The sequence below is a fragment of the Corvus brachyrhynchos genome, unplaced genomic scaffold (assembly GCF_000691975.1).
Source record: "Corvus brachyrhynchos isolate BGI_N302 unplaced genomic scaffold, ASM69197v1 scaffold99, whole genome shotgun sequence".
NCBI classification, from domain to species: Eukaryota; Metazoa; Chordata; class Aves; order Passeriformes; family Corvidae; genus Corvus; species Corvus brachyrhynchos.
In genome coordinates, this window is record NW_008239778.1 from 741,971 (window position 1) to 750,532 (window position 8,562).

The following is an 8,562-nucleotide window of genomic DNA, read 5'->3' on the forward strand; positions in this document are numbered from 1 at the left end:
GTGTGTGTGAGGCACCGCCGGGCATCGCTGCTGTGGGTGGGGGATCACACGCGGCTGGGGCACAGCCCTGCGCGGGGCTCCATGAGGGCCGTGCAGGTAAGGCTGCTGTGTGGAGTGCTCGGCATCCAGCGCCGTCCATCGATTTTTATAGCGCTGTTTCAGTAACTAGGTCTCTCTTTTTTTTGATTTTTCGATGGGCCAGACCCTTTCCGTGTAATAAAAATTACAGCCACAGCGTTGGAGTGTTTGCGATTTCAATTTGAAAATTGCCCTGTTGGTAAATGCAGTCTTACAAGCTTCTTACACTACTCTAAATTTAGATAGTAACACTTCTCTTGCTTGTATTCCCACAGCAGAAAGACGTCTTGAAGTAAAGAGTAAGTTAAAGTTTTTTTTTTCTATGTGCTAAGGTGTGCAAAGTTGTTAAAAAGGTTCCAGGCCTTTACTTTATGCTGATGATGTAATGCCGGACTGATGAGTCAAAAATAACCTGTAAAAGTTACATCTTAAGTTGAATAAAAACTCTCTAAAACTGGTTTTGTGTACACAAAAGTTAAGAGTTCATGCCTCATACATAAAGGGAAGATTGTACAACTGTTTGAGGTAAAAGCTACAGTGTTTTAAGTGATTACTTAGAGGAGTTAATTAATGGCTGTTGATGATGATAACCCTGAATAGGAAGTGCCGTCAGATGCGAGAACTGACGATACCCTGGTTCTGGTCTGAAATGCAGCTACACACATGAGCTTAAACCTAGGAATTCATCCCCTAGAACTCACCAGGCAGCTTGCTCTCCATGAAAACATCTAACCTTTGTGTCCATCTGTTCCACTTCCTCTGCAGAGCCTGGGCTTTCCAGATGGATGTGACACAACTGGATTGGGAGCAGGTGGGGAGGTGGCCCTTATGTGAAAGGTAAGTGATGAGTTTCAGTGCACTGTATAGAATTTTATACCAGGTGAAATGTAAATTTAGAATGAGGATATCCTTATAGGATATAAGGTGCTTGAGATCTGTGCTTTCACTTAATCTGTTTTCCTTAGAATTTTAAGCCTGATACTTATTTCCTGATATATTTAGGTAGAGGCTGCAGGTCTGTGCTGCCACGTGCTGGTTGTTGATGTCCACCCATTGATGTGACAGCTCTTCACAAGTCCTGTGGAAGGCACTGAGACAGCAGAGCAGGAGAGTGCTGGGTGAGTTTTAATATTTATTGTGCTCTTAGCTGAACGTGCTGGTTTTTGGCTGCAGTCTCAAGAGTGTTTCTGCTCTAAATATATAATTAATGAAGTTCTAGGCCAAAAAAACCCCACTTAGATTAAAATACAGGTAGTAAATGTGTAAGAGCAGCTGTTTCTGCACTGTGGACAAAGAGATAAAGGTGTTGCTTCTGCCACAAATGTATCAATTTCCCTGTGATATCATGTGATGAAACTAACCCAAATTTGCTGGAATTACCGGCAGATTGACTGGTGGTGAGCAAAAGGTTTTCTGATGATATCTCACTCATTAACAAATCCATTAATGATGATTAAGGCTGGTTACCTTACCCTGCTCCTGTGTTCCAGGTGGCGCTGCTGGAAACATCTCTGAGGCAGAAGGAATCCAACAAAACACCAGAGCTTGAGGATTTTGTGTAGACACATTTTTCTGCTTGTTACAAAATGGTAACAGTTAAAGTGTTTTATTACATGGACATTAAAACAATTTTTTTTTAAATACTGTGTTGTGTCACTTTACTGCATTAAGGAATGACTTTGCATCCTGCAACAGTTTAATAAACACACTGGGCACTCCTATAATTTGCTGTAAAATGGTGAAGAAGATGTACACAGATTGCAGTGTGTTTACTGCAGATAATGTCAGTGGGGTTTAGTGTGGTAATTACAGTTTAAACAAGACACTAAGAGTGCAATTACTGCAGAGATGAGCCCTTAAATATTCTGACAGCCACAGCAACAAATGCAACTGCACCTGTAGCTTGTTCCCAGGCTTGAGATTTGTCATTTTGATCTCAAACTTGAATTTAAAGTCTGCTGCAGAGTCAAAGTTGAGGAGTTTGGGGGGGATCTGGGCAACTTAGAGATGCTTAAATGAGTTAAAAACCAGCATTTTGAGGCCAAAAAGCCCAATTAGTTTAATTATGTCAGTATAACTGCAGGTTATAACACTTCAGTGCTCCTAAACGTTATTTCCTGACTGAAAGAAGATGCTGTCACTTGGTGCTGCTCATGTGGCACCACAGGGCAGTGTCCCTGTCCCTCCAAAAGGTGGCTGTGCTCGGATTTAGATTTGAGGTATAAATTGCATGAAATGTAGAATTTCAGGAATTTCTCTGGTAGTTAGCGTTCAGAAAAGCAGGCTTGGTGTTTTTCAGAGATGTCCTGGTGCTAAAATGTGCAGGTAAATTAATCTGGATTTTTTTTCCCGGAATCATTATTGTAATACATCCAGGGTTTAATAAAAACATTCAGCCTGGGCAATGGAGTAGGTAAAACATGTTTGAAATGAATTAGTTGCTTTTTATCTGAAAGGATTTGAGCAGTATGAAGAACAGGTTACTCCGCTGTTTAATTAAAAATTTACATTCTGTTCCCAGTGTTTAATGAAATAAAACTCTTTTTGCCTGGTTTTAAGAGCTTGTTATTAGAAAATGTTGACATTTCTTATAACATGCACTGGGAATAAAAATGGTTTTAAAGCTCTCAGCACATGGAATCCACCTTTTATTAAATGTGACTCTGCAGACCGTGGAGGTAAAAGCAGCCACATGCCCTCAGCAAACAGAAATAATCAGCAAATTGTTTAATGAGCTGTTTTATTTGCTCCAGGAAGGTTTGCTGCAACTTGTTTTATAATTCTTGCTTTCTAGTGTTAGAATTAAACAGCAAAGTTGATCTGGGAAAACAAACAGAGTTTATGTGAGGGTACATTTTGTGGTATCAGTTGGAGTTAACCATTGATGAGTTTCATTTTAGCATCACTTGTTGACTGTTCTAATCAAAACCAAAGTTCGTCGGCAGGGATCCTCTTAACAGGTTGGATTTTTGTTAAGATGAATGAATGGAAAAGTGTTATTTCTGGTAGAAAATGGTGCCTTTCAAACAAAACAAGTGTCCTCAATGTTTTACTGTAATCTTACAGGGGAGCACAGATAATTTCATGGTGCTTGAGGGGAGGGAAATAAAACCGTTCTGTTTTGATTACATTTGGAGCACTTTAAACTTAGTGTTGGGGAATAAACAACAGACAAAAATCTGGTTTCAAAACACAATTATTTTGGATTTTTGAAAGGTTTATAAAGAACAGTTGGCAGGAATCCCTTGGCACTCAGCAGCAGCCAACAACCACGGATAAATCTAAAATAGATGAAAAGATTAAAACAGAAAGAAAATTTGCAGCAAAGCAAAGAATGGCCGAGTGCCAGCTTTGAGCAATAAGAGAAATGGCAGTGGCATGTAGTGATTTGAGAGAAAACATGGAGATTATCCCCAAAATATCTGCTATGGCCGTGAAGCTGAGAGAGAGGAGCTGGAATTGTGGAGGAGGAGGAGGAGGAGAGGGATCGACAGGGGCAGAGCTGCCTTGCTGCTCCCTCACTGTAAATCACAAGCTTCACATTTCACATAAATGCTGGTTATCACCCTTATTTCTTGATTAGTATTGTAAAGCAATCATATCTACATCAGCATTAGAATAATCACTCATGCAGAGCCATAAATTACTATAATTAATACATCCTAGCTATTAGTGGAAACGTGAAGAGGAGCTCTGTCTTGGCTTGTGGCTGCTGCTTCAGTTTGAGCTGTATCTGCTTAATTAGAAGGGAGGAAGGGATATCCTGTGAATCTGAGCTTTTCAGAATGCAGTAAATCCTAAATATTGACACTTCCCTCCTTTTCCCCTCAGAGCAGGAGGAAGAGCAGTGAACTTTCCAACTCTCCTTCATTTCAGAGAAGCGAGGCACAAAGGAGCTGCTGTTTTCCAGCAAGGAATAACAAGAGATGGCATTGGTGTCATGCAAGCAAAGTGTCACAGGTTGGTTTTCTCCCAGCTAAAGAATGGCAAATGCTTTGTCATAATTGCTCAGAGGCCCCAGGCCGTAACTCTTGAGCTGCTCAGAGCAAAATCTCAAAATAGCCAGGGGGGTCTTTGGCCTTTCTCAGGCTCAGGATGTTTCTGGCGCCCCATTGACCTTGTGCTGCCAGAGCCTGAGCACATTTCACGTGTTCCTGTAAAGAAGGACAAGGTTAATGCGTCATTTAATGGTCTGCTAGGACAAACATTCCCCTTCTTTGTCACTTCATGTAATCTAGTGCCTTCATTTTACGCTTGAAATCAGTTTCAGCCCAGCCTTTATGAACCGATCCTAAAACTGCTTAATGTAGTAAGGATTGAACAGGTGGGATTTGATTTAGGGCATGCAAGGAGGACTTATTTAAGCATTTTATGCTCCTGTGCTCTAATTCAAAGAGTAACATCTGGGCCTGCTTTACCTCCTGACACTTGAGCCCACAAGATGGGGCAGTGACCAAGCTCAGAGCATTCATCATAAAGAGATTTTTGCAGCCTTGAGGATGCTTCTTTGGGGAAACTTGGTTTTACTGTTGGTTCCCTCCCTGCTGTGTAATAAGATTTGCAACTTCCATTACGATGTAGAGAATCCCCCACACAGTGAAAATGTCACTCTTTAATTAGCTGCTAATTAATGTTTCTTAGTGTTGGACCAGCAAAGGCTCCGTTTTTGATGCTGTACAAACTCTGCAGCCCTAAAGTGTTCCTGGTCTGAGTGTGATGAGGAGCCAAAGGAGTTAAAACTTATTTTTATGTAATAAAAATAAAAGTGCCACATGAAGGATGATTTGCCCTTCATTACCTTTCCCTCCCATGCAGCTCAGGACCTGCCAGGCTGTGCCTCCTCCAGGTGGGTTTTGAGTCAATAAACACCCCCCAGCCCAGCACCTGTGGGGAACTGAAACCTGAACAAAATGCAAATGGAAAATCACTTAGTGGAGACTGATTTAAAATCCCTGCTGTTTTAATCAGAGATGTTAAAAATTTTATCTCCAATAATAAAGACTTTTGTTTGTTAGACTCCTGTTACTTTTTGCAAGTCAATACTTAGACTTCTATTTTCATAATGTTGTCTTTTTTGTTGTTTGTTTCTAATGGATTGTGGTAAAATAATTGCACAGCACAGCTGTAACATGAGCTCCAAACAAATAATGATTGAGATTTCTGAAGCTGCCTATGGCTTTCTGCTGGACTCTCCTTGGTTTTCTTTATCAATTCGATTTATTTCCCAGATTTTTTAATTGCTTTCCTGCTTGTGCTTTCCCAGATCCTGTTGGCTAGTTACTCTAGGTTTGATTTTCTTAGGTTTTCTTGTATTCTGTGCACCTGCAAACTGCACCTGATGATTTGTTAGTGTTGGCTGTGGGTTTGTTGGGTGCTGTTATCACTGAACAGAGGGATAGGTTTGAGGTTTAACAGCACATTAAAGACAAACCTCCAGCTAAGCCTGAGGTTATCAGCCATAATAAAAAATAATAAATTTTCCTGGACAGCTTAAACTTTATTAATAAACACCTGAGTCAAGATAATAGTGGTACCAATGGTATTTTGATTATCAGAGCCCTTATCAGACAGCAAGTGCAGTGCTGGTGCTCAGTGGTGATCTGTGAGCTGTTTAATGCAGCTCACAACAGCAGCAGCTGAAATATCCACTATAAATGTTTTACATCTGTGCCTCCATCTGATAATCCTGGAGCAGCCTGCAGTGTTCCACATCACCTCATTACAGATAAGAAACTGGAGCTTGGAGCCGTGCTGGGAGCAGGGAGAGGATTTGGTCAGCCATTGGAGAAAGCAATTTTCCTGAACTGTGTCAAATCAGGTATTTTATTCCTTTCAACCATGGCAGTAAATAACAAACTCTTTGTGCTGAGTGAAATCCAGGGGATACCTGCTGGCAAGATGATGGGAATTGTTTCAAAGCAGGGAGTGAGGTGGGAGCTTTGAAATGCACAGTGATGGGAAGCCCCTGCACCAAGGTACCTGCACTTTGAATTGAATTTGATTTAATTTAATTTAATCTGCATCCAGGCACCTCCCCACCAGCCTGTTTGCTGCTGTGCTTTGGAGGATGATGCTCTGTGCTTGCAGGAGGTGAAATTAAGCTCCAGTGTCAAGGCCAGGCTGTTTGGAAATGCAAAACAGGAGCTGCATCAAGGGCGAGGGATTTCAAAGGTGCTGCTTTCATGCTTCAAAAAGGTCTTTGGAGATGACAGCAACAACGTGGTGTCACTTGGTAACAGGTCAGGGGCTAAAGCTGAGGAAAAAGAAGGGTTTCAGGGAGGAGAACAGGGCTGAGGAATCACCAACACCAAAATTGTTTGAAGAATGGATGTGATACCAGGGTGAGAGGACAGCTCTGATCTGATGGCTGCCCCAGCCTTGGGTGGCTCTTGGTGAAGTCAGCCCATTTTGGGGGTTGGCACAGAAAAAGGATAATATTTGTATTTCAGCCCCCAGCTCTGCTGTTTCAGAGCCTGTGGTGGAGGGGAGCTCTGAGCCTGCAGGAAAGCTCAGCTTCCCCCAGAGTGCTTGGGAAAATACTGAGCCTTGGAATTCATAATTTCCCAAGCAGGTGGGCACAGTGAAGATGAAACGACACAAAGGAAGGAAGGGTGACATTCTCCTCTTGGAAAGTGATGGGGAAAGGCACACAGCCCCAAGCCAGAGGCCTTTTATTTTGTATGTTTGAAGCCTGTCCACCTCTGGGGTTTTTTGCCTGTTTCTCCACATGCAGCATTCCCCAGGAGTGGAATCCTGTAGGATCAGCAGTCAGAGCCCTGGGGCAGCAGGTAGCAGAGCATGATGCACAGAGATTGATTCTTTACTGCCTAATTTTTCATTTATAGAAAAGCTGGCATTGCAGGTCTTACCTGGAGTGAGTTACAAGACAAGGAGCAGCTGCCAAAGGGAAGCTCATTCCTGTGGTGTTGCACCTGGATTTTCCACATCTGTCGTAGCCCAATATCCCACAGTTTTCCATACATCCCTGAGTCTCTGTATGTCTATTCCAGGAATTTGGGCCTGTAAAAAGATGCTTTGAGGTTTTAATTACATAGATTGTGTTTAGGATGGCTGTGACTGCTGCTTGCAAAATCCTAATCACAAAGCACCTCCCCAAAGCCTTGCCCAGACCCAGAGGAACCCTGCTTTTCCCTGGGGAAGGACAGAGCTGACAGGTAGCCCAGGGAGAGCCAGGAATAAAGTGTTTTACAGCACACACCTTGAAAATCCAGTGATAAATACCCAGGCCAAACCTTCAGTGTGTTATATATTGATATTTCTCTCTTCTTTTGTAAACCTGAAATCTATTTGTCCTTCCAATAACAGCTCCCTGAGAGCTGCCACGTGCACCAGGCTCACTGAAGGCTGGAATTGCTCATCCCAACCTGCTGGATGCCAACCACCCCTCCCTGAAGGAGGCCCCACAGGTTTATTTTCTCCTCAGAGTGAGTTAATAAAACAGCAAAGAAGAAAGATGGCCCAGAAGCCACAGGATCAATAACCTATTAGGAGACAAGAAAACTCAGCAAACTGCACACATAATTAAAGGCTGTGGTGAACAGGTTGCATCTTTTCTGTCTCTATTAAATCAGGTCTTCAGTTTTATGTAAAATCATAAACTGAGCTGAAGATAAAACCAGCTGTGTCTGTGCATATTTACAGAGGGGGAGATAAAAAAATGCACACCCAGAATTGCCAGAAGGGACTGAAAACAAAGCACCTCCACTTCCCCATCCATCAGGGGTGATTGAGCCACGGGCTTACGGAGCTGTCACAGAAAAAGATGACACCTAATTCCCAAATGCCTTTCCTGCAGTGCCAGCTTGGGATGCAGGATTCCTCCTGGCCTTTCCAGTGAGCACAGCTCTTGTGTTCATCCTTGTGAACAAACCCTGTGCTAACATTTTGTGGAAACACAGATCCCAGAATGGTTTGGGTTGGAGGAGACCTTCAAGCCCATTTCATTCCAACATTCTCCCACTAGTCCAGGATGTTCCAAGCCCCGTCCAGCTTAAATCCATCCATTTATTAATGATAATGTTCCTGGAGCTGGGGCCCGCCCTAGGAAGAGGAGCATGGCTGGAGGCAGTCAGAGCACTGTGAGGGATGGATCTGCCCTTCAGAATTTCAAGTTAAAGACATTTCATAGAGCTGGAAAGCTCCTCTCCTCTTGCTCTGCACACCCTGCTGGTGGAAATCATTCCCCGGGCAGAGAAAAACTCCACTGCCCCTGGAGGGCAGGAAAAGTGGGACCACAGGATGACATCCCTGTACCAGAGAGGTCAGGAGGAGACTTCATCTGTTGCTCACCAAGGAACATTTCACTGCAGAGGCTGGGTCAGTTGTTTTTACCCCTTTCTCCTAAGCTTTGATACGTGAATTCTGCTAATAAGGTCAATTCGTTTCCTTGGCAATAGCAGATCCCAGCTGATGGAGCAGGGGAGTCTTTGTGTTTCCAGGACATGAGGGCTCCTGAGCATGAGC

At 43.0% G+C, this 8,562-nt stretch overlaps 1 long non-coding RNA gene across 11 annotated transcripts in view; it reads left to right on the plus strand.

The window, feature by feature from the left end:
* The first annotated feature begins 6 nt into the window (after positions 1–6).
* The window catches only part of LOC108448830, a 28,905-nt gene continuing 20,349 nt past the window's right edge, over positions 7–8,562 (plus strand). For 4 of the 11 annotated variants that reach the window (XR_001864859.1, XR_001864856.1, XR_001864858.1 and 1 more), the window contains exons 1-5: positions 7–377; positions 844–915; positions 1,081–1,196; positions 1,569–1,667; positions 3,910–4,038. This is a non-coding gene — a long non-coding RNA (uncharacterized LOC108448830). The other 7 variants (XR_001864862.1, XR_001864860.1, XR_001864855.1 and 4 more) reach the window with 7 other exon arrangements.